This window comes from Arvicola amphibius, chromosome 12 (assembly GCF_903992535.2).
Source record: "Arvicola amphibius chromosome 12, mArvAmp1.2, whole genome shotgun sequence".
Taxonomy (NCBI): Eukaryota; Metazoa; Chordata; class Mammalia; order Rodentia; family Cricetidae; genus Arvicola; species Arvicola amphibius.
The window spans coordinates 25,410,979-25,436,557 of NC_052058.2; the positions used below are offsets into that span (position 1 = coordinate 25,410,979).

The window sequence follows — 25,579 nt, forward strand, 5'->3', positions numbered from 1 at the left end:
AGGGGAAGATGTACAGATCGGACAAAGAGCTCAGGTTTCAGAGACTCTGTGCAATCAGTTCTCCCTGAGGTGGGCCTCACCACACCCAACACTGCTGCGGTCAATACCTGGCAGCTGGAAGCTGACCGGATATGGCAGCTGCCTAGGGAAGCGACTGAGTGGGCGTCCTGCAAGAGAGTGGGCAGCCTGTGACAGAGTGGGCGACAACCTCTATGCGTACAATCTTGAGATTTAGTTTAAATCCACCGGCACACAACCCGCCAATCACACACAGAGCCCTTGGCTCTCCAAGGGTGTGGGCTGGAGACCAGAGAGTGTTAGAGATTGAGACTAGAAAGACAGAAGGACCCCTACTGCCCTGACTAATGCACACCTACACCCGTCCCTTGAGCTCCCTGAGCCTCAGTTTTCTAATCTGTAAAACTGGAGAATTGTGATACAACCAGATTGGTTATGAAGCTAAAAGAAGGGGAACACGGAGCCGGGCGGTGGTGGCGCACGCCTTTAATCCCAGCACTCGGGAGGCAGAGGCAGGCGGATCTCTGTAAGTTCGAGACCAGCCTGGTCTACAAGAGCTAGTTCCAGGACAGGCTCCAAAGCTACAGAGAAACCCTGTCTCGAAAAACCAAAAAAAAAAAAAAAAAGAAAAGAAGGGGAACACGCACAGGTCCTCTTGTATGTTAGGGCAAAAGAAATGATCGTGAAATTTTATTTTTAACCATATAAAAATTTACAGAGACCAGAAGATCTACAATTTTTATTTAAAAAAAAAACAAGGCGAAAGCAGGCGGTGGTGGCGCACACCTTTAATCCCAAGACTTGGGGAGCAGAGGCAGGCAGATCTCAGTGAGTTCGAGGCCAGTCTGATCTACAGAGTAAGTTCCAGCACAGCCAGTGCTACACAAAGAAACACTGTCTCCAAAAACAAAAATGAAATGAAATAAAATAAAATAAAAATAAAAATAAGAAGCAAAGTGATAAGGGGCAGGGAAAACCCAGGTCAGGAGGAAGGAACGAGGGGGTAGGGCTATCTTCTTCAGCTACAGCTGCTTCTGTGAGGGTGACCAAAAAGGTCGTCAGAGGCAGAACCCCCAGGGAGCCTTCCTGACTCTGACTGCTTGGTTTCCATCCTAGTGTGACCTTAGCCATCACAGCCCACCACATGGCAACCGGGAATCTTCTCACTGATTTGCCAAGCTCATGGCCAGGGGGAAATGTGTCTTCAGATAGGGTGAAAATAGATCCCTCACTAAATATGCTCATCATAGCTAAGAAAAATAAATAGAACCAAGAGGGGAAAGAGAGCAGAGGCAAGCTGCCCATGGGGTTGGGACTGAGCTAACACACAGGAAAGGGTGTGTATGTGTGAGTGTGTCTATGAGTGTTCGAGTGTATGGTTGTGCATGTGTGGATGTGACTGGATGAGCTTGTGTTTCTGGACGTCTGAGCACGCACAACAATAAACGTATGTAAGAGTGGTAGTATTCATGTATGAAGGGGTGTATGTGCTGCATAAGTAGTCCTGCAGGTCGGATATGAGCATGTGAGTAAACATATGTGTGAAAGGTGAAAGCATGTAAGCCTATGAAAGAGTGAGCATGAGATTATATAAGCACTGTGGGCATGTGTGTGAGTGTAACTACATGTGTGATGTATGATCATGCAGGCATGAGAACGTGTGTGATTGCTGGGCTGTGGTGGTGCACGCCTTTAATCCCAGCACTTGGGAGGCAGAGGCAGGAGGATCTCAGTGAGTTCGAGGCCAGCCTGGTATACAGAGTGAGTTTCCAAGGCAGCCTGGACTGTTACACAGAGAAACTCTGTCTCAAAAAAACAAAAACAAAACAAAACAAAAAAGTCAAAAACAAACAAAAAGCAAAAAAAAGAAAGAAAAGAAAAAAAGGAAATACGTGTGATTGTATGTAAGGATGCATATGTGAGGTTTTTGTGTGTAAGGATACACTTGAGTGTGTGCATGCAGAGTAGCAGGTGAGTTCAGGGTGAGTTTATGTGTGTGCTTCTGAGTTGGTGTGACAATGTGGGGTGGTGGCAGCTACCAACATAACTGTACAAAAGAGTGAAAATATGTGTGATCATATTTCTGTGCTCTTGAGTATGTGAACATGTATGAGGATGTATGAATGAGCTCTGTGTATGGGGAATGTATGAGTACATTTGTGTGAGTGTTCACTTCAATTGTGTGGTGTATACATAGGGGCATGTGCAAGCCCATGTGTAAGGACTACATGAGTGTGCGTGAGCTTGTGCGTATGAACATGAATATTGTATCCTCTCTCTGCATGTGTGTGCGCGTGTGCGCATGTGTATCCCAAGTCATGTGCTCTCAGAGGCTGCCCCAAGGGAAAGGAGAATTCTCTGGGCTTAGTCACAGACATTCCGAGAAAATATTTCAAAAATAAATATGCTTGTATTTGTCATGGCAACTTCCTGCTTCACAGTGGCTAACAAGGCTTCTTAGAGTTATAGCCTGGCAGGGGTCCCTTACAGACACAGACTATTGGGACCTAAACGGTCTTGAAGCCTGAAAGACCTAAGGATATCCGTAGAGAGATTGAGGCCGCAGGTCCCCCAGCTATCGAAGGCAGAGCTGTGTCTGGAACCCAGGCTGGCTGCATTCCAATCTGCTGTTCTTGTACCTCTCTCCAACGTGAAACTTTGCCTGTGTGTTTATTCAGAAAGCATTTGTTAGTGTCCCTGCAGTGCCAAGCACCATACGGACTGCTCTAAGATACATGCAAGGGCCCTGAATCGAGCAGGTGCTGGAAGGTAGACAGTAAACCAATAACTATCACCAAGTCAATAAGGTAATTACAGGTCCAGATAAGTGCCTTAAAGTCAAGAAGGCTGTTGATGTGATCTGGGGCCTGCTTCAGCTGAGGGCGTCAGCGAGGAGCTCTGCAGATTGACAATGGAGTTGAGACACGGTAGAAGGCGCCAAAGCCTCACAACTGGTGTCCTGACCCATATCCCGGTTGACCTAATGGAGGAAGAGAAGCCAGTTCAAAGGGCCAAAGGTCAGAAGGCCTTGGCCACACCCCTAACCCTATTTAGTGATGGAGAAGCTCTCTTCCTTGTAGGTACCAGGGAGATTCTACCGCAGAAAAAACAAAAACTGGGGGATAAGCTTTATGAGCTTCCTGGGAGCCAGGAACCACCCTCGGTTCTGGATCAATCTCTGGACCAGCCCTCATGCATACCACAGAGACCACAATTATTAAATAATCATAATCCCTGGCATTTGGTAAGCTTGTGTCAGGTGCACAACCAGCGCTCTGAGAGGTTATTACATTCTTATTAGGACATTGTCATCTGGGCCTGGTCACACTCGTAGGAAGACACAGAGCTGCCATTCCCCACAGGCCAGAGCCCCCGAGCCCATCCAGTGGTCACTCCGGTCTGACCTTCATGTCCTCCTGACATGGTCCTCATGGCCACCTTATCCCCTTGGGCTCACCCTTCTTGTCCTCCCATCAACTTGGGCTTCGGGACCTTCCAAGAAGTTTTGAATCATGTCTCAATCTTTACGGGCCCCGGTCATTGTCCTTGTCCTTCTGTACCTGTGCTCCAGCAGAATCCAGACTTTTACGGGCCAAGCACAGTCCTCAACAGAGTCCTGCAAGGCCTGACAGGTGTGCCTCCTCTTACCACTCGAGAGGGAAAGCAGTTAGCTTAAGTTTACATGACTATAGAAAGGGGTCAAGTGACCTGACTCCACACCTTGATTGTCCCCATGCCTTCCCGATGGGGTGCTGGTCAAGAGCCTGGCTCTCTTCATTCCAGCTTCGAAGTGTGGGACTCTCTCCCAGCACCAGAATTGACTTAGGCGGGACTCAAATTCTACTGCCATGATGCTAAAACAGAAAATGCCTGATCTTTGAGGTCATTCTCAAACACTTGAATCCCAAATGTTGACATGGTGAGTACCAAGGGCTCTCCCTGTCCATGCCTTAGAGCAGAGAGAAGAAATGTAAAATTGTTCAGCTCCATCTTAGTGTAACTTGACTCTGTATGGCCTTAGTTTTCCCATCTGTAAAATGGAGATATATAATAGTATTCACCTTACAGAATTGGAGTTAAGTAAAACTAAGATGATAATGCAATGCCTGGCATACTCTAGACTCTTAGTGAAGATCCGTAGGTCCTTTGGATGGCTGGACATTGGCCTCAAGACTGAGTGGAATGGACATGTTGCTCCCAGCATTTGGGAAGATGAGGCAGAAGAGTGGCAAGGTCTCGAGATCAGTCTGGGCTATACCGCGAGACCCTGTTTCAAAAGAAACAGAAAGACTGAGTGGCTAGTGTCAGACTTCAGATATAGGGCAGAGATTTTGGTTTCCCAGGGTGTTGCTCAAAGGGCCATGGTCGTCAGTCATATCCTTGAGTTCCTGATGCTAGGGTTCAGCAGGCCCTGCTGTCCCCTTGGGTATGACAGAGCAGAGGGGCAGTGACAAGGCCCTAGCGTCTCCAGCAACCCTGCAGGAGAAGCAGAGGGGGTTCCAGCCAGTGGCATCTGAGAGCTACAGATGAAGGAGTGAGTTGAGCCTTCCATGCAGTAAGTTCCCCCAAAAAATGCTGTTGAGAAGCCTGGCAAGAAAATCCCCGAAGGTGCCGACGCAGACCTCATGGGGAACTGTGCACAGGGCCCTCGCCTGCTTTGTTCCCTTTAGCCTGGTGGTTTCCTCTCTGGTCGCCTTTCTGCTTCCTAGAGCTCCTCCACTCTTCTGCTTCAACAACCGGTTTCCTGTATCTGACTCTAATTCTGAGAATGAATTATCGAAGAATGGCTTCTCCTCTGCTGGCCGCTGGGTGTAGAGGCTGGGCACCTCTGCCAAGGACAAAGATCAAAGTAGGGGAAGAAGACAATTTAAAGCAAACAGGTTTGGAATGGGTACATTCTGAGTCCCCTGCTGGGGAACTCAGCCAGATAATTGGAATGGGTACCCTCTGGGTATGTGCTGGGGAATTCGACCAGTGATTGCTTGGTCTGGCTAACTGCAAGTTCTCAGATCAAGGACTTTTAGAGTGAGGGCACAATTTACCTGATTTCTGGTTCCAATTCCAATACTATGTGGCCTTTCGATCCTTCATGTCACTGGCCTTAGTGTTCTCAGTGGAGTGAGGTGGTTCAAGATGCCCTGGGGAAAGTCCCTGGGTGTGTGGGCTGAGGCTTGTCTCCATTCAAATGGGAAGCTACTTTCAAGAATCTGCAGACCTCATCGTTCCTGCGCTCTTGACATATTTTCCATTCTGCTGACCCATGCTGGAGCCCACAAGTCTTGGGCTCACTCCCCCCATCCCTGTCTCCATAAGACCCCACTTTCTGGAGCCATCAGTTTCAGCTGTGCAGAACTCTACTTTTGCCTAGATTGAGAATCTCTCTTCTCAGGGAACTAAGAGGCACCTCCTAGCCTGTGCTCCCCCTTGTACCCTTAGATTCCTGGCTTTCCCCAGAGTCCCTTGGGTGAAGGCTACAGGTATATTAGAAGAGCTTGGGGCTGTCTAAGGGCCTGGTCTGCTGGTCTTCTTGAATACCACCCAATCTCCCTCTCACAAGTGGATTGCAAGTCGAAGGCCTCCCTGGCCTACAGAATGAGATCAAGGATAAGCCAGGCAACTTAGTGTGACCTTGTCTCAAGAAACGGATTGTGGTGCTGGGGAGTGATGCTCAGTTGGCAAAGTGCTTGCTGTAAGAGCTAAGAACCTGAGTTTGAATTCACGGCATCTCTAGGAAAGCTGGGTGCAATTGGAGTGCCAGTGTTGGAGAACAGGAGAGTTTGGTGGGTCCTGGGAGCTAATCGGCCAGTCAGCAGAGCCAATAGGTGAGCTTCAGATTCAGTGAGGTATCCTGTCTCAAAAACTAGAGTGGAGAGCAACTGAGGAAGACATTCAGCATTGACCTCTGACCTCTCTCTCCCTCCCCCCTCTGTCTGTCTCTTGTCTCTTACACACACACACACACACACACACACACACACATGCACACTCAAACAACAAAACAAAGAAACTACCATGCTATTGTTAGTCCCATTCTACCATAACAAAACCAGGACAAGAGGAGTTCAGCTGTCCAGGGCCACATGGCAAGGGTACTGGGGCACCATTCTGTCTTGCTCTAAAACAGGGCTCTCCTTATAGCCTGACCTTTGTCTGGGCTTCCCCTTGTCCTCTAGAGTCACAGTCTTCCCTGGAGTTCATTGATTGGGGACTTCAGGCCTGCTAGAAGAGCATAGAGTTAAGAGCCCTCTCTGTTTCAGTGCCCTGAGTCTCCTCCCATGGGTGAGCTGCAGGGCTCACAGTTTACCTGGAAAACAAACACCATAAATGATCAGGAAGCCATGTAAATATTTTATAGCCAAGGCAGTAAATAATGCAGCTTTCTGGCTATGCCCAGCCTGGTTTGTCTGTTCCACATCCAGGACGGTCTGTCTGGGTTCCTGTCTTGGGTTATTTATTAATTAACTTATCTATTTTTGTTTGTTTTTTGAGTCAGGGACTCCCTCTGAAACGCAGGCTGGACTTGAACTTGCAGCAATCCTCCTACCTCAGCCTCCTTACAGGTTTGGGCCACTGAATCTGGCCTGACCTGTAGTTTTAAAATAATTGCTGTGTTCTTGGCTGAGCTCCTTCATATACACCAGCAGTTTTCAAACTGGGGGCCGCATATCAGATAGCCTGTATATCAGACATTGATATTACCATTCATAATGGTAGCAAAATTACAGTTATGAAGTAGCAAAGAAAGTAATTCTATAGTTGGGGTCACCAGCACATGAGGCCTGTATTAAAGGGTTGCAGCATTAGGAAGGCTGAGAACCACCGTATTAAAGAGTCGCAGCGTTAGGAAGGCTGGGGACCACTGCATTAAAGGGACGCAGGCTTAGGAAGGCTGGGAAACACTGCTTTGCAGCATCAGTCCTGCCTCACCTGCGCTCAGCCTGGACTACCCCTCTCCTTTGTCTTTCAGAAGTCATTCCTTCAGAAAGCTTTTTTTGACTTCCTGGGAGGGAGTGGGGTGTCTCGTGACTCCTGGGACACCTCTCTTGGACTCTGCACTCTCTACATGGTAACCTTCTGCCTCTTATGACGTGACACATGGTGAGTTATCGGCTTTTCTTTTGTCAACTCTGAATGAGCAGTCGTCTGTCTTCCCGGCGGCGGGATATAAAGGCTGGTGTGTAGTAGGTGCCCATCAACAATGCAGAGGGGAGAAGAGAATGCCTCGTTTAGTTTAACTCTTCAAATTTTGTGGTGCTGGGATGAGACCCAGAGCCTCACCTGTGCCAGACAAGCCCTCTACCACTAGGAGATGAGCATTGCTATGTTTATCTTATTTTACAAATCAGAAAACTTAGGTCCAAGTGGCAGGGCAGGGCTTGAGCTCAGTCCACCTGATCCAAGTCTGATGCTTTCTCAAGAATCCTCTGAGAAAACCAGGTATGGCAATGCACGTAAGAGGCTGAGGCAGGAGGGTTGCTGTGACTATGATGTCTACCTAGACTATATAGAGAATTCAAGGCCAGCCTCAATAAAATAAACAAAAGAACCTACTTGGGAACTTACTTCTTTCCGCTGCTGGCCTCTAGGGCTTTGGATCAGGCCCCTCTGCTTCTGCTCAGGAAGACTGTAAGCTTCCTACCCCACCTCCAGGCTTAAGTAAACTGTGAGTTTTGATCCATGAGTTTGAATGGCTGAAACAGGTAAGGGAGAAGGCAGCTCTAGCCTTTTCTGGGAGGCAGCAGAGTGAGCTGCCCTGTGCAGGAGGTTGGGCCACAGCCCTGCAATCCTCAGGTCCCATAGCAACTTTGGGAAGACTTGCATCAGCCAAGGGCCCAGGATGGAGACAGGGCTACGCCCTGTTGTTCTCGGACACAGTTCTCGGACACAGAACTTCTCAGACACAGTTGTCTAGAGGTACTGCGCCACTTTGGGGCCATGTCCCCAGCCAGGCTATCATAGTCTTGCAGGAACCTGAGACAAGCAGACAGACGATCCTGTCTGCCTTTCCCCATCCTGGGCCAGGCAGTGAGAATGAGGACAGAAATCAGGGCACAGGCACTGTGAGGTGGCATAGGACGAGGACAGCATTACACAAGAAGTCCTGGCTGGAGCCTGGCCTCGATTTTTGGTAGAAGATAGGGCATAGAAGTGGGGGAGTAAATAGGTTCCTACTTTCAGGAGAACTCTAATTGGTTGCCTGTGGCACCTGGAACTGTGAAAGATGTTGAGCTATATTCCTGAAGGACTGGCAAAATATTCAGTGATCAGCTAGCATGGTAGCCCATCTAGACCCATGTATCCCCTCCTTCCCCTCAGCAGTCAGCACAGAGTAGGTCCCCAATAAGAGGTCTGTGTCCCTTGTTGATTAGTTACAGGGTCAGTGCAGAGGTCGTTTGGAGACACCATTCAGTGCAGAAAATGTGAATATGGATCTTTTCACTATAATGTAAGAGCCAGGGAGGGAATAAGGAACCAAAGAATGGAAGTCAAGACCGTGTTATGAGAAATCAGCAGCTAACAGATGCTTATAAGAATTTCCTAGTCAGGGCTGGAGAGATGGCTCAGTGGTTAAGAGTATTGCCTGCTCTTCCAAAGGTCCTGAGTTCAATTCCCAGCAACCACATTGTGGCTCACAACCATCTGTAATGAGGTCTGGTGCCCTCTTCTGGCCTGCAGACATACACACAGAATATTGTATACATAATAAATAAATATTTTTTTTTAAAAAAAGAATTTCCTAGTCATACAGATAGAAATCCTGAGCCCAGGGACAAAGAAGGCGGTCACAGCTTGGTCCTCACTTGTCAGTAGGGACCAGGAGTATTTCAAAGCAAATTCCAGAGATAAATCTTGGCAGAGGCCCAGGCAGTAAATCCCCGTGCCAGAGGAGGTAGGGCCTAAGCCTCCATGCCTGTCAGACTTAGACATCCCTGCTAGGTCCAGCACAGGAAAACAGAAGGGATAGGGGTTCTTGCAGGAGACAAATAAGCAGGAGGCTCCTGATGGGCTGAGAAACTCGGAGCAGGCTCAAGGGAGGTGGCGTAGCAGAGAGGGCAGGCAGTCAAGAGGCCAAACAAGTTCCTGCTGTATGTTTACCTCTCTGTCACCTCCTCCAGACACTAACTCACAATGTCATTCAAGTCTCTACAATTAGGGTACACTCCGACAGGCCATAAATTCCATCTGTTCCCTCCAGCTGTGGGCAGTGCTGGGCCACTCCTCTCACTCCATCTGGCCTAGTTACCTGCTTACCTTTGCTCCGCTAGCTGGTGGTTGTGAACTCAGCGCAGGTTAAGATGTCAGGCCCACTCTGCTGAGTGACAATGGATGTGGCTTTTAGACTTCCTGGGCCTCAATGTCTCCTATAAGATGAGGCTAATGATGGTACCTACGACACAGGGGCTCCGTGAGCAAGTGTCAGCCCAACGGCAGGTGTTAGCTCAGGGCTTGCCAGGTACTGAGCACCCTGTGTGTGTGGAAGCTGGAATTGCTGGTTTTAATACAAATTCTAAGATCACACTCTCCATACCTTCTTCAGAGTCTAGAGTTCACCCAGACGTCCAAGGGGAACCCTAACAAGATTGGGGGGGCATGTGAACTGATAGCATCGTAGTTGAGGATTCTAAAGGCCTAGAACAGAATAAGACAGGGGGCGGGGAGAGAGCTCCATACAGTCCCTGGCCCTGGGCCCAGTAAGCACTAAACTATGGGTAGTGTAGGCCATCCCAGGCCACCTATAATTACCTCTCAGCAGAGTTCTGAAGTACTGGGCGGGGACAGCATTTTTCAGCTTTTATTTGGATGCACAGACATTGCCCTGAGGCAGCCTTGTGCCAGCTGCTCCCAGATGAAAACAAAGGTTGATTCCCCTCCCCCTGCCAGACGGTTATCACTAACCCTGATCCCCCCCCCCCCCCTGTTATCACTAACCCTGGCTGCCTTACCTGCTTGCAGTACCTGAACTCCTAGCAGAGCTCTGATGTCTCCAGGACAGGGCCTTCCTGCACAGTTGGGTGCAGAGACCCACAGAGAAGCAGAATAATCCTATCCACTTTGACTGCCATGGATAAGACCCCCACTGGCCTGTTCTATACAGACATCCAGCATGCAGATGACAAGCATGTTAACAGATGTTGCTGGGAAGCCCCCATGACCCTCAGATACGGGTGTGGGGCTACAGCTAAGGCGTGAACAAAGGCAGCTGGCAGGATACTGGCACCTGGGAACCTAGACACACTTGCTGAGTTTTAGAACTTGACAGTGGTCCGAAGATAGATAGCTCGGTGGTGAAGTGAGTGCAAAGAGCTGAATTCCATTCCCCAGCAAGGGAGGGATGGGGGTGGGGGGCGGGGAGATGGGGGAGATGAAGAGAAAGAGGGAGGAACAAAAGGAAGGAAAGGAAGAAGAGAACATAGAGGAAAAAAGAAAGAATCGATGGTGAAGGAGAGGAAGGGTCTTCTCAGCAGCCCTGGGGCTCCCTCCACGTGTGCGCTGATACCCTTATCCATGAGTCACCCGTGGGTCTCCTTGCCAGGCTCCCAGTAGCCCATCATTAAAGGCTGAGCCAGCTAAGTTCTCTGAGCAAAGGTCAGAAGGGCAAAGGCTGAAAACGGTTCCGTGGACGGCTCCTTGGACTCACTCATGTGTACCCTTCCATGTGGACGAATGCGCACCTGAAATGGGCTGTAATCAGCCTCGGCGCTTCCGGGCAGCTGGCTGTAGCGGCAGGTGGAGGGTGGCGCTCGGTTTTCAGTCTTGCATGGCACACAGGCATTGCCTATGAGGCAGGGCACTCTGGCCCCAGCTCTGGTGGACCTAAACCTGTATAAGGACCGTGCCTTCCCCATTTCTTCAGTCAAGGACCCAGTGTAACCCACAGTGTTGGGCTTCCCTTCCCTTCGGCTTCTGCCTAGAAAACCTCTTTTCTGGAGTTTCATTTCTCAATCTCCTCGATATATGCCCGGGCTTCTGCATGACATTCTAGGTCACTAAGGGTGCTCTCCTCGCTGATGCCTGGGGTGAAGCCCATGCTCCAGCCCTCAATCCACACCCTTTCCCTTGGTATTTCGGATGAGCCATTCTACAGTGGCTGTACTGCTCTCACGCCTCTGCTGGCGCCGTTTCTGCCACCTGGAGTGTCTCCTCAGCCTTGCCCCCTCTGACACTAAGGAATTCCTTCAATCATTGTCTGGTGCCAGAGTGATCCACAGAGTCTGTTCAGCTTGGTTAGCCCTAGCGCAGAGGCTGGCATCTAGGGGGTACTCACTCCTGACTCCAGGGAATGAAGTCTGTTACTGGAAAATCACTTGGCTTCTTGGGGCCTTTGTCTCTCTATCCTCGAGGTTTTGGTGGGGACTACACTGGCAAGATTTTCAGTGAGCTTCTGCAAGCCTGAGAAATTAGATGAAAAACTTCAGGCCATGTTCGTTTCCTGCCTCATTTTGAAACTCACCTTGCTAATAACAAAACTATACAAAGGCAGCCGGGCAACAGTGGCGCACACCTTTAATCCCAGCACTCGGGAGGCAGAGGCAGGTGGATATCCAGGTTTGAGGCCAGCCTGGTCTACAGAGTAAGTTCCAGGATAGCCAGAGCTGCTACACAGAGAAACCCTATCTTGAAAACAAACCAAACTAAACAAAAAAACCAAAACTTTATAAAGGCACAGTAACAGAGGCAGCAGCGATCTACCGAACACTTAGTCTGATGTAGGCACTTGGCTAAGTCCTTCTTTTGTCTGAGTTCTGGGGGTTTAGGGGGAGCTACTATCAACACCATCTACAGATAAGGAATCTGGAGTCAGAAAGGGAGAGTGACTTGCCCAAGGTCACGTAACTGTAACTGAGTGACTGAGCTCCTCCATAGACTGGCAACCCACAGTCCAAGGGGACTCTAGACCTTGGCCATTTCCCTTCAATATAACCTGTAATGTTGAGGCAGGCCCTCTGCATGCTGACTTCTGACTGCTTTGGGAAGTTTAGATTCTGGGAACTGGCTAGATGCATACAGAGGAACAGGTCAAGGACCCTATAGACAAACGCAGGACCTAAACTAATTCAGCCTTAGTCCCCTGTAACATCCTGTGTGGCCTCAGGCAAGGATTTACCCAAGCCTTGCTTCCTTCATCTGTGGCACGAGTGGGAATATTTGAGGTACCCCAGAGGTAGTCCATTAATTAGACAGCAGGAGGGTCTCTTGTCTAGCCATTTGCAATCCCCTCTACTCAGGACACTGCCCGAGTCACCCCCTTTGGGCATGGGAGAGGCTCCTTGACAAGGGCACAGAGGCAAGAGGACCTACAGACACTTACTTGGGCTCCCTTCAGATCCCAGTGTGCAGCTGGGGAGGGAAAGAGGTAGAAGACTGAGGGTGGGGGTGGGGTGGAAGGTGGTGGTGTTGTAACCCTGCTCCTCCACAGCCTCACTCCATATCTCATCGTATCTCGTGACCACTGACAGTTGACACACTCATCATCTTTTAGAGAAACTGAGCTACATAGTAAGGGGTCACATAGTAAGGGGTGCTGGGCTGGGGGGCAGGGCTACATAGAGCCTAAACATCCTTGCCTCTGTAGTCAACAGGACTGGCCTTCCCAGACTGAGGGAACATGGCTGGGGCGTCCCACCTATGAAATGGCCTTGAGCACACCTTTCTGAGCCCTGGCAGGGGTGGGTAGGGGGTGGGGTCTTCAGGGCTGCTCTGATCTGAGCACTGAACAAGCTGAACAACCTGGTCTAGTATCCACTACCTACTGCTCATCTAGTCTCTCCTCACCATCATCCTCTAGGCTCCCTGGGATTGACTTCTTGTGGGAAGCATTCTCTGCCCTCACGTCTTCCTGGTTATGTTCACACTTTCTCAGGAACCTGGGTTTGAGGTAGAGCATCAGGCTGGGGCTTGGCACCTGGACAGGGATGGTGACAGAGGCAGGGAAAACAGACATTTTACCTGAAGGCGGTATCACCAGACCAGCTCTCACTTAAACATAGAGAGGACTTAGCTAGGTGTTATATCTCAGGCAAAGCAAATGCCATGTGCAAAGACTCAGAGGAAAGATGTTGTGAGATGTGTGTATTCATCTTCCTGGAGTTTGGAGACTGACAGGGGTGGGAGGAAAGGCTAGGTCACCTGTGTTAATGGCAGATCCGAACTTGGGATCTCACTCACTCTAAGAGGTTTGGGATGAGCCCCAGGGCCAGGAAGCGATTCCTGGATACTTTGTAAGGGGGTCACACAGCTGCTATGAAGAGAAAAGATTTCCAGGGCTGAGGGAGGCAGTCTCTTGAAAAGAGGGGATGCAAAATGGGCAGACAAGAGACGCAGGGCAGTGAGACAGAAGTGGGGACAGGTGAATGGAGAAGTCAGGTTGGGGATACTGAAGCATGAGGGTGATACAATGTGTGCGAGTTCCCACACTGCCTGGGGGTTGGCTGGGGTTGAGGCTAAGAATAGGGGCTGGAGTCAAAAGCTGATCAGGCAAAGGCCTGGAAACCTGTGCCTCTGGTGCCCTCTGACTTGAGAAGGCTCATCCTAGGAAAGAAAGGTCATCCTGTATTCCTCAATGTTGTAGCTTACTGCAAATGTGTCACCCCCGCGGGGGCTGAGACTGGGCTGACCCTGGCCTTCTTGAATGTCTGGGGGAAGGAGCAACATTCTTGGGGCTTCTGGAGGACTCCAGCGTCTGGTATGGATGGTGTGGAAGCAGAGGTTTGGAGACACAAGAGGAGAGGTAGAGTACTTCCCCAGTCTCTATTCCTGCTAACCTTCCTATTCATAGGCCCCTGCTGGCACCTCAAAACACATGCATGAACTCACCCCTACTGCAGCCCCTAGAGGCCAGCACTCTGAACCCACTGATCCCTCTGCGTTCTTTCCTCAACTTTCTGACCTCCAAATAGTGCCCCTTCCCCCATTCTGGCCAGAAGCAATCGACATCCAAGGAACCTAGCCTCCCATTCTACCAAACCAGCAGGGTTGGTCTGGGAACATAAGGGAGCTAGGGCAGACCTCAGCATGAACTTCCCAAGCATCTAGGTTATAAAACCTGAGGACAAATTAAAAGTCTAATTCATCTTTTTCTTAGAGCTTTCAACTGGGTCTCAGATCGCCTTTGCACCTAGAAACTCCTGTGATCCTGAGCCTGGTACCTGTGTCTGGGGCCTCATTTCCAAAGCCTACTTTAAGAGAGTTCGGTATGGCTGGATGGCAGAAGCCAGCTGACTCCCTACCTACATGTGGCCTACTTGGGAGCTTAAATTCTGTACTCCAGCCCTTGACCCAAATTCTACCCCATATCCAGAAATTATAGCCTTGTCCTGGCAGCCCATCTACCTTGTAGTCATAGGTCCTGGGGTGCTGGCATGAGTACTGACTGTGGGCTTTTTTTTCCCCTTCTTTTTTCTTTTTTTTTTTTTTTTTATTTTTTAACCTCAAGGGCTCACAATTCCTCCTGTCCAAGCCTTTTCAACAGCCTGGCTGCCTGCCTAGCCACTGCGGCCAAGATGGCCACAGCCTATGCCCACAAAAGGCTGTGGGCAGAAGCTTGGCCTAGACCTGTGAAGGTGGTGGGTTGGGGTTAGGTGGGCAGCAGCTGAAGGGGAGGATTCATCCTACACTAAGGAGGCACCTCCTTTGCCAACTGCTGCCTACCACGAGCTGCTGGGATTGGCAAATGGGGCAAGGTCTGGAGCAGAGGGATGGGCAAGCCCAGCTGCCTGTTTCTGGTGCTGGACACAGGGCTGGGTTCTCTGTGGCTAATGTTAATTTGGTGTCCAGGTAGCCCCAGGGGGTGTGGCTCTTACAGCTGAGGAAGATGAGGCTGAGAGAGTCACACAGTCAACATGGTGACTGCATACTGCCTCTTACCACCCGGGGCCTCTGCCCAGGGCTTAAGCTTCCAGAGAGGCCCTGTTCAGAATGTAGTAGAGTTGGGCTCACGAGAAACAAAGGCTTTCTCCAGAAGGGTCATGTGTGTGGGGCCTGGCTGGATGCTAAGAGCTGGGTGGAAGCCGGGCGGTGGTGGCGCACGCCTTTAATCCCAGCACTCGGGAGGCAGAGGCAGGCGGATCTCTGTGAGTTCGAGACCAGCCTGGTCTACAAGAGCTAGGTCCAGGACAGGCTCTAGAAACTACAGGGAAACCCTGTCTCGAAAAATCAAAAAAAAAAAAAAAAAAAAAAAAAAAAAAAAAAAAAAGAGCTGGGTGGAAAGGCATTCCAGGGGCAAAGCAGAAAGTGAGCCGAGACTGGAGAGTGGAGGGAGAGGAGCAGGGCTTGGATAAGCGCCCCAGGGCCTCTCCTACCGCCAAAGGACTTGACTGTAGGCTGCTAGGCCGGGATCTGCTCGTCCAACTGGCCCAACCACTTCTCCTGGGCACTACCCCACTGCCTCTTTGCAGAATCTTACCAGGAGATGCCAAGTGAACTCTGCCAGGGGCCTCAGCTCCCTCTTCCCATTCTCCAGACAAGGATAAAGAGGTCATGAGCTCCAGGTTGCTCTGTTCAGCCTGAAAGAGTCGGGGGCCAGGTCATATCCCTCTGGAAAGGGATGTGGGGAAACTGTCTGGGGAGACCTGTGCAATTACACTTTCTTCTTTAAATGGGCTTGTTTCGTTTGCTTTAAAAGACACATTCTTTTCCCATTCAAACAGCCAATCAGCCAATGGATTCTTTTTTTTTTTTTTTTTTTTTTTTTTTTTTTTTTTTTTTGGTTTCTGTGGCTCTCCCTGCCTGTCATCTTCAGCTTTGGGTCTTTACCGGGCTTGGTCCTCACCAGCAAGGCAGTGCCAGGGCAGGTGTTGGTGTCTTGGCAGTGTCCAGGTAGCTATGTGACCCAGAAATAGAACTGGGTCTTTTATAGTGCGGCCAGAATCACATTGAGGACTGGCACCTCCCCCTCCTTGCTGGGAAATGCTTCCCTACTGCACAGTCCCAGCGCACAGTCCCACTGCACAGTCCCACTGCACAGTCCCAGCGCACAGTCCCACTACACAGTCCCAGTGCACAGTCCCAGCGCACAGTCCCAGCGCACAGTCCCAGCGCACAGTACCAGTTCACAGTCCCAGCGCACAGTCCCAGCGCATAGTCCCAGTGCAGCAAGGGAAGAGGGACTGCAAGGGTGGTGGTGGTACGGTAGAGGCTGGGGTGGAAGGGTGAAGGGTAAGGGTGTGGTGTGGTGTGGGGGGGGATGCAGTTGTAGGTGAGGGCTTGTGTGGCTTGAGTCTCTGGAGGGACTGTCTACAGCCCTTGGCTTCCTCAAGGACCTTTCATCCCAGGGATACCTCATCCCCTGTCCTCAGTTTCCTGTATCTGCCGAATGTTCAGGAAGCCATCATCCACAGAGGAGCTGAGACAACCACGTAGGAACAAGTAAGGGACTGATAAAGCCATCCCTGTCTCACTCTCCGGCCTTCACCTCTGTGGTCAGGCACACCAGTGGAACCCTGGCCTTCACCCCTGAGTGGGTTCTGGGGAGATCAGGATGTTCCTTGTAGTCTCTAGCTGACACTGGTGACCAACCCCAGCTCCACTGCCCATCCTTGCTGCTCCCAGGTCCCTGTGAGGAACTGGTACAAGAGGGCTTGCTCAGGAGACTGTGCTAAGCTCAGTGCTGGGCTCCACCCACGAGAACCACAGGGAAGCCCTGTGCTGTGCTGTCTCCTAGGCACTTTCCTCATTTCTTCCCAGGAATTCTCAAGTTTCACTAAACAGATTTATGGAAGAGGAATTTCAGGGAGGATTAGGCCAGCCCTGCTGACTTTGTGTTGACAGCTGGAACTAAGCCAGGTTGAGCTTGCTCCTCTGGTCTCAGAAGCTCCATCTCAACCACCAGATGTCATTATTAACATCTCTAGTCCACAGATGAGGAAACCTATGCATAGTAAAATCACAGGTTCAGGGCAGAGCAAGGCAATCACCGTTCAGCTCTTCCCCTGCCATGTGGCACCACCCATAAGGTCTTTCTGGTCTGACTTGGCTTGTCCTTCACCTAGTGCCAGAAGCTGAAGCCCCTGTGGCTGCCTTGGTGACTGGAGGCCTGGGCTTGCCCTACGCGCCCTTCCCATCTCGCTACCCCCAACAAAACCCTGCCAGGCTCCGCTATTCCCAGCAGTTGCCCAAATATATCATTCCTGCTGCCTGTGTTTCCTGTCCCAGAAACATGAGTCCACTCTCTCTTGAGCAGGCCAGTGTTCTGGGTGTGGTGGAGGTGGCTGCCCTGACAGCCAAAGCTTCAGGGCTAGAATAATGACACAGGCAGAAACAGAGCAAATGGTACTGAGCATGGGACAAAAACTAACTGCTGACTGAGATGAAATGGGAGACCCTGTCCCGTCTTCAGCTGGTGGCTCTCAGGAACAATGGCTGGTCTTTTCAGGTTGCTTCTTTGGATCCTAGACTTCTCCTTTAGAGGTCATAGGATCCTATTTTGCTCATGGCTTGGGATAGTGCCAGGGTGGCAGGAATCTCTGTCCTTTTTTCTGGACAAACCCTCCAGAGAGCCCTTGGTGGTTACTGCTCAGTTCCATCCACCTCTGGTCCCTTGGCTTTTCCTTAACCTGGAGAAGAAGGGGTGAAGAGGAGGAAGTGGGGGGAGGAAGGAAGAGAGAAGGAAAGAACCACGTCTGGGAGCTGCTTTGGGCCCAGCTTTCCTGAAGGATTTAAACCCATGTCATGAGAGACAATCCAGAATCCTTTCAGGGCCAAAAGCCTGTGACTTAGCACAATGGCCATTCCTATAACCCTAAACATACAACATAGCGACCAAGTCCTTAGCAGACATCCACCCTAGCTGAGAGTGTATCCATTCTCTCCTCTCTCTCTCTCTCCTCTCTCCTATCTCTCTTTACATGGCCTCTTTCACAGGTGAGAACGGGTTGGAGAGGTGTGGTCCTGAGGATACAGTCAGGGTCATAGACTCAGCATGTGATAAAGTTTCCTTCGTAGCCTCAATAGGTCCTTATTAGGTTGGCTGGTGACAGCTCATCTTGATCCTGCCTGGGACTACCCAGTGTTGTACCCAGCTCCACAATGCAGTGGTTCTAGCCAACCCGGTCTGAAGCGCTGACTTCTACACAAGCCTATCTTCTCTAAGGACCTTTGGCCAGTCTCTGGAGAGAAGCCCACCTGCATCTCTCTTCTGCCCTTGCCAGAACATGGCCAGGTCAGTCTTAGCCGCTCTGCATCTCATTACGTCACAGTCCCCCTTGCTAGTCAGTCAAGTTACCCTTAACTATGGTCCTCACTTCTGGGTGCTTGAAGACCGTACACAAGGCACACATCTAGCACCTGGGACAGAGCCCAACCCTGGGTAGCCCCCATTATCAAACACAGTTCTTCTTCATTGCCTTTTTCCAAGGAGAGAAAGCAACAGGTGGGAAGAAAGGTCTGCTGGCTGGCCCAGAGCTCCCCAGTGGCTGGCTCTCTTGCTGTGGTCCCTGGCACGGGGTAGGTCCATTGTTGATGTTAATGGGAGAGGCTCAGTTTAGCTGCTGTGGATCTGGAGGAGGAGCTAGATAGGGTGATACCTGATTCCAGGTGGGCAAAGGTCGGTCACCTGAATCTTACCTTGCACACCCTTTCCTTTAGTCCAGCCCCAGGAAAGCTAAATAGGGCCCCTCAGCTCAAGGAAAGGCCATGGCTAACAACTGGGCATCAAGGAGTCCTCTGTGAGGAGACACAGCCAAGATAGATATAAAAATGTTGGTAGGAAATGAACCAGGAAACGGCACATTCAAAAGCCTGATGAGAGAAAAACGTTGACTGTCTTTCCAAAGGAATTCAATCTGGCCAGAGTCAGCTTTGTGGAAAGAATCCACCGTCATAGGACGGGGCTGGGGACCTAAATACTCATTTTCAAACTGGGTCCACCTTTCTTCCAGGGAAAAGGTACCCAGGAACCTTCCTCTGTCTGTAGTAGGATGAGTCGCTGTGGTTTCTTCTCCCTAGTCCAATCCTCACCGGACATTTAAAATAAGGTTTAGAGGCCGGGCGGTGGTGGCGCACGCCTTTAATCCCAGCACTCGGGAGGCAGAGGCAGACGGATTTCTGTGAGTTCCAGGCCAGCCTGGCCTACAAGAGCTTGTTCCAGGACAGGCTCCAAAGCCACAGAGAAACTCTGTCTCGAAAAAAAAAAAATAATAAGGTTTAGAGCCCTCCATCTGTGTCAGGTTCCCCTATGCCTGGAAGTCTCAGGCCTGGGGGGGGGGGAGGGTGGGTGTCCACTCCTCTGAGAGTCAGATCGCAAAGAGCTGTCTAGATTTTTATTTCTTCTAAGTGGTACCCCTAGAAGGAGTTCAGGTACTTCAGAATCCTAGAACCCTCTTTTAGCCTCCTGGGAAGGGTCATTATTCATTCATTCATTCATTCATTCGTTTGTTTGTTTGTTTATTTATTTATTTGGGGGGGTTCGAGACAGGGTTTCTCTGTGTAGCTTTGGTGCCTGTCCTGGAACTAGTTCTTGTAGACCAGGCCTGCTTCTGCCTCCCGAGTGCTGGGATTAAAAGTGTGCACCACCACGGTCTGGTTATTTTGTTTCTTTTCTTTTCTTTTCTTTTCTTTTTTTTTTTTTTTAGAGACAGAGTCTTACATGCCCAGCCAGGCAGACCTCCACTTGCTACGTAGCTAAGGCTGAACTTGAACTCCTTTCCTGCCTTCGCCTCCTGAGTGATGGAGTCTCTCTCACTCTGACCCGCCATTTGTGGTTTACTCTGTAGCGGGAAACAAACGCAGGGCTTTCTGCAAGCTAGACAAACGCTCTATTATTCGAGTTACATGCTCGGCCCGGGAAGTCACTACTTTGGGTAAGTATAATGTAACATCTTAGTGCTCTGGGCTTTGGGGACAGAAAAATGGACTCCCTGGCTTCCATTTGGTTCTCAGACTTTGGGCCCAGGGGGCCCTTAATGAACAAATGAATGAATGAGTTACGGCTGATGATCAAGTTCCTCTTCTGGAAAGAAAGCTTATGCTCTGATTGAAGCGAGGGGAGCTCGGGACCATGGGCACAGGAGAGATTGGGAACATGGAGATAGAGGTAATTCCCAGAACTATCTGAGGGGCAGCGCCTAGCAGACTGGCTAGAGCGTTTCGCCCTGGAGACCTCCTAGCTCCTTCTCTCCCGCAGGGCTGGATCGGCAGGCCTGGCGGCGGGCACTGAGCCCGTTCGTTCGCAGCCCGGCTCAAGCCAGCAGGAAGAGGAGTGAGGCCAGGCGAGGCGGGCCAGCTGGCCAGTGGGGAGTCCCGCGCGTGGGCGCGAGTAGTTGGGGAACCCCCGCCGGTGCCTCCCAGGCTCCATTGTGTGTGCTGTGCCCCCACCTTGGCCTCAGAGTATAAAATAGTCCCCAGAGATGGGATGGCTTGCGTGCCACTGGCGGGTGAGGCGCAACTGAGAGCCAAGGAGGCCGGAGAGATCAGGGGACTGAGACCTGAGCTGAAAGAGGCAGAGACGCGCCGGACCCCCGGTTCTCGTGGGCGGAGTTTCGAAGGGGCGGGAGCCCGTGGGGCGGGTCTTGAGTGTGGGCGGGGCCGGGGCCGGCACCTGGGTGAGGTCGCGCAGCCCCGCCCCTTCGCACTTCCGTGTGCCGCGGCGCCAGAGCAGGAGGCGGCGGCCGCGGGATCCCGCGAGCGGCCCCCGGACTTCTACCCTCGGTGCCGGGACCCTGCCGGTCCCCACTGGCCGCCGGGCCAATCCTCACCAGGCCGGTGCTGACCTCCCCGTCCACGCGCATCGGGGAAAGCCGCGCCGCTAGACAGACCCCGGTCCTCCGGGACCCCTGGCGCCTGGCCCTGCGTCGGGAGGTGAGTGCGAGCTGGGCCCGGGCGCGGGGTCCGAGCTAACTCGAGGGCGCAGAGGCCTTTTGCCCATCTTCTCTCTCCGCTGGCTTCCTTTCCCCTCTTCCTTCCCCGGTTCCTGGTTCTGAAACTGAGAAACTGAGCCATTAGAAGCCGGAGTCCCGCAGAGCACGGAGACCCGCCGGTGCCTCGGTCTCCTAGTTGGTCTGACTTTCTCTTCGACGGCAGGAGCCCAGGCCTTACTGCCCCCGCATCTTTACCCTTCTGGGTGCCTTCAACCCCGCCGAGGGTCCGTGCGGTCCTCCGGAATCTCCCTGGGGGCCTCTACACGTTCATCGGTCCCCACCCCCTCTTGCCTGGTCCTCCTCTTCCAGGCCGAGTCTGCCTGCCCCCTTGCCGTCCGTGTACTCCGTCTCCCTACCCCCGCCAGGCCCGCCGCCCCCTCGACCCAGTCCTCCTGGAGCCGCGCCCCCGGCCCACGCTCGCAGGCCCCTGCCAGTCTAGCCTCCGGTCCTTTTCCACCACGGGGCGGAGGCCGGGCCGCCCGTGGTCCTAGCCTCCTGCGCGGCGGGCGGACCGGCGCGGCGCCTCCTCCTCGCCCTATCTTTTCTCTCGGTCTCTGAGTCTTTCTTGGCTCTCCGTCTGTCTCTGGGCTGGGCGTGGCTCCAGTTCTTACCATTTCCCCTGTCCTCTCCGCCCCTCGGAGCCCCCTCTCCCGGTAGCCTTTGCCTGGTGCTGTCAGCCTCTGTCCCACAAGAGATGCCACTCCCTCTGGGGGGCCTAGTAAGGTGATAGGGCAGCAGTGATGGGAGTGCCCTGCCCTGCTGGCTGGCACGGAGAGGGAGACCAAAAACACCACCACAACGGTTCCCACTTCCCCAACTTCCTCGGTATAGGGGAGGGGAGAGAAGAGGGCCTCACTAAGCAACCCACTTAAACCTGTCAGGAGGATTTAGAATGAGTGGGGGCATGGGATTCCTTTCTCCTCTGGTCCCTACCCTGGGCCCTTGGAGGAGCTTAGCTTCTGTTGCTGTCTCTGTTTGGGCCTGTGGGTATGTTATGTATCTTGTCTCCTTGTGTATTGTCACTGTAGGACTTTCTCCGTGTGCCCTTTTCCACGTGTGACTTGTTTGTATGTTTATGACTGTCTATGTGTCTTGAGGCTCCATGCGTGGCCCTTACAACGTCATGTCTTGGCGAAGGCGAATTGCCATTGGCCTCCCCTCTATTTTGTGATATGTGTCTTTGCTTGCTCATGTATGTGTATATATCCCTATGTGTTTGAAAAGTCCTATGTGCACCATGTAATGGTGACTATCTGGCCATGAGTAGATCCTTTAATTATAGGAGCTGACACTATTGGCGGGCCAACCCACAAGGCTTGTGTGTGAGTGTGTCTGTTTAAGAGTGCGTACAATAGTATTCGGTTTTCGGTTCTTCCCCCGCTGCTGCTGATCTTCTGTGACCAGGCTGATCTGGTACTGAGGGAGGGGACTGGTCCTTGGGTTTCCTCGTTCCTGCTGTGGATTAGCCTGGGTGTGGTGAGCAGCCCAGCCGAGGGTGGTTGTGGTGTGCTGGTGTGTTTCCTCAGTGGCAGTATCTGTGTGATGTTGTAAAGGCTCTGGTATAGACCATGCTGAAGGTGACACTGGCAGTCCGGGGCTGTAATGGGAGAGTGTGACTGGTAGGTGATGCGCGGTCTGACTGTATGCAGGTGTTGAGGCGTGACAGTGGCTGTGGGTAACAGCAACAGGAGGGTGTGAGAGGGTAATGGGCAGTAGGACTAGGAGGGATGCTGGGTGCCCAGCTGTGAATAAGCTTACGGGAGAACAGGAGGTGCTGGGTGTGTGCTCTGCATGCAGAAGCCCAGCCCTGGCTGCTGGAGAGAAGGGGAAACCTGGAGAAAGTTCTGGGTTTGCAGTGGTATGCTCAAGATTTCAGGTTCTGGACCAAAAACGCCATGGGCTCAAATACTTCCCATACTCTGTAAGAGTAGGAGTCCCTGGGAGGCAGAGGCAGGCAGGTCTCTGTGAGTTCGAGGCCAGCCTGGTCTACAAGAGCTAGCTCCATGACAGTCTCCAAAGCCACAGAGAAACCCTAACTCAAAAAACAAAACAAAACAAACAAACAAACAAACAAAAAAGAGTAGGAGTCCCAAGCCAGGCCTCTGTGTGCTGAGTTTTCTTTGTAGAGCAGAGAAATCGAGGACTCAGATTCTTCAGTAGTCTTGGCCACCGCACATGTGAGGTCTTATGTGGGGACCATTACTGGCTGGCTGTCCTAGTCTTCTGGAATCTGGGACCATATTTCCCTTGTAGCATAGCGTGTCATCTGCCTCTTGCTGCCTCCCTGACTAGGCTGCAGGCAGGAAGGAGGATTCTCCAGAGTACCAGGACACAGACCTGTTCAACCCTGCTCAGCCCCGCCCCAACCGGCCCCCAATCTCTGTAGCTATGGTGGGGGGAGTGGGGGTGACTCAGAACTGTGATTATTGCAGGGTTCCATTTATCTGGCACAGCTAATTGGAGTTTAAATTTAAACTGGAAATCATTTGAAGTACTGATGGCAAGATAAAGCCTGAGGCTGCTGCTGCTTCAGGAAGTAGAGATGGGGTCTCTAGTTGGGGGAGTGGGACTTCTTTGTTGTTTTTCGAGAAAGTGTTTTTCTGTGTACCTGTCCTGGAACTCGCTCTGCAGACCAGGATGACCTCTGACTCACAGAGATCCACCTGCCTCTGCCTCCCAAGTGCTGGGATTAAAAGTGTGCACCACCACTGCCCTGCAAGGGGGTGGGACTTGTTGAGGAGACCTAGCTTGCAGTGGGAATGCCAGATACTTAGGCCAGGGCCCTGTGCTGCCTTTGCCATTCCTCCTGGTCAGGATATCTCTAGGCCTCAGTGTGTTCAACTGTACAAGGGTGCGATAGTCATGTGAGAATCACCTGAGACCATGAAACAAGGACTGAGATGAATTACTATTACTACTCTGTCCTCTTGCTTTCTTAGTGGCGCTGAAGACTGAACCTGGGACCCTACTTGGAAGGATCACTGAACTCTTTCATTTTTTAGTTTTTGAGACAGTAACATTAGGTTGCCCAGTCTGGCCTTGAACTTTCTTTCCGTGTAGCACACATTCACCTTGAATTTTTGCCTTTTCTGCCTCAGGTCCCCGAGTAGCTAGGCTTACAGGTTATGTTTCACTGTATTACGGTCATCTCTTGCTTTCACTGTGAATCTAGCACAAGAGCTGGCAAGACATGTTTTGAAGCCTTAGAGCCACCTGGGGCATTGGAGCAGTAATATTCCCCCACACACACTTAAAAATTAGGCTTATAGTTGGGCATAGTGACACACCTTTAATCCCAGTACCCAGGAGGTAGAGGTAGGTGGATCTTGCAACCAGGGATACACAGAGAAGCTCAGTCTCAAAAAAGTGGGGATGGGCAGAAAGGCTCACTCAGTTTACATAGTGAATTTGAAGCCAGTCTGGGTGAGATGAGACCCTGTTCTTATCTAAAACAAGAAGCGGGGGTGGGGGAGAGGCTCAAAGGAATTGTCTGAGGTTGGTGCGTCATTGCACCTTGCAACTCCAAAACCTTTAGGTCTACCTCCTTGACAGGAGGGTCAGAACAGGTGTTCATCCCCCATCCCTACCATGTTCCATGGCCTCCTTACCATACTTGAAATGTTCTGGGCAAGGACACAATGTTCTAGACCCTAACATGGAAGGGACATGTAGCTGGTTCCCAGGAGAATTGGAGCCTAACAGCCAGCGGCAGAAGAGAAAGTCAAGCCCAGGGAAGCCTGACCTCCTTCACCCAGCAACTCTGAGCCGGCCTGTGCTGGCTGTGCAGAGGCTGGCTGGTGCTGGAGCCTGTTTGGCTGAGCCTCCCAGCTCAGCTGTTTTCTCCTGTTCCTACAGGTCTGCTGGGAATTGGCCCAGGCAAGGGCGTTGGGCCTACTTCTGGTGGTTAGTGAGTGACTGCTGCAGCAGGAGCCGGGAGGCCTGGGTAGGATGGATTGTCTAGGGCAGATGGGCACTGTGCCAGGGTACCCTTTCTCTTCAAGACTTGTCTTCTTCCATTGGGACTGGCTGGATCCCAAGTTGCATTAAAAAGCTGTGATCTGGGTGTGAAGCAGAGTGTCTAGTGGAGGTGCCCATTGCTTTGTCCATAAGGGGCTTTCCTGCCTGATACCTGGCTGTGGCTTTGACCTTGGAGCTCAGAGGACTGGAACCCACCAGTACTGAGAGGGAAGATGCGATGATACTGCTTTTGATCAGTTTGAGGGACAGTAGCATGTAGACCAAGGGTTGCATCAGCTTTCCCGTGCTTCCTCAAACTGCCCTCGTGTTGCAGGAAACGGTTCACCTGTGCCCCGTGGTGCGTCGAGTGCTTGTCTGGAATAGGTTGGCATCTCCCAGAGAGACTGAGTGGTCTCCTACTTCTCCCTCATCTCCTCAGCCTCCTGATTCAGAGCTGAGCTGTGCTGGGCACTGTCTTTGAGGGATGCCAGGGGAAGGTTGCAAGTCTCTGAAGTTAGCAGTGCTCCCTGTTGGGCCAGGCTTGCTTCCTTGAGCCCCTGTTGACATAAAGTCCTGTGACCTAGGTGCCCCAGCTCTGTGGTAGTGTGCTTAGTGTGTGAAGCCCTCGTAGAAGCCCCAGCACTCAAAACAAACAGAAAAAGATAGAAGAAACAGGAGGAAGGAGGAAGGAAGTAGTTCTGTGTGTGCTTGGAGGAGCCCCCGTGAGCAGAGAGAGGTCTGCATGTGCGTAC

General features: G+C 51.5%; 1 protein-coding gene across 1 annotated transcript in view; it reads left to right on the top strand.

The window, feature by feature from the left end:
- The first annotated feature begins 20,601 nt into the window (after positions 1–20,601).
- The window catches only part of Prkcd (protein kinase C delta), a 30,409-nt gene continuing 25,431 nt past the window's right edge, over positions 20,602–25,579 (top strand). Inside the window, exon 1 of the mRNA XM_038348966.2 lies at positions 20,602–20,811. The gene's annotated coding sequence lies outside the window, so the exon portion shown is untranslated. The remainder of the gene's footprint in view (positions 20,812–25,579) is intronic.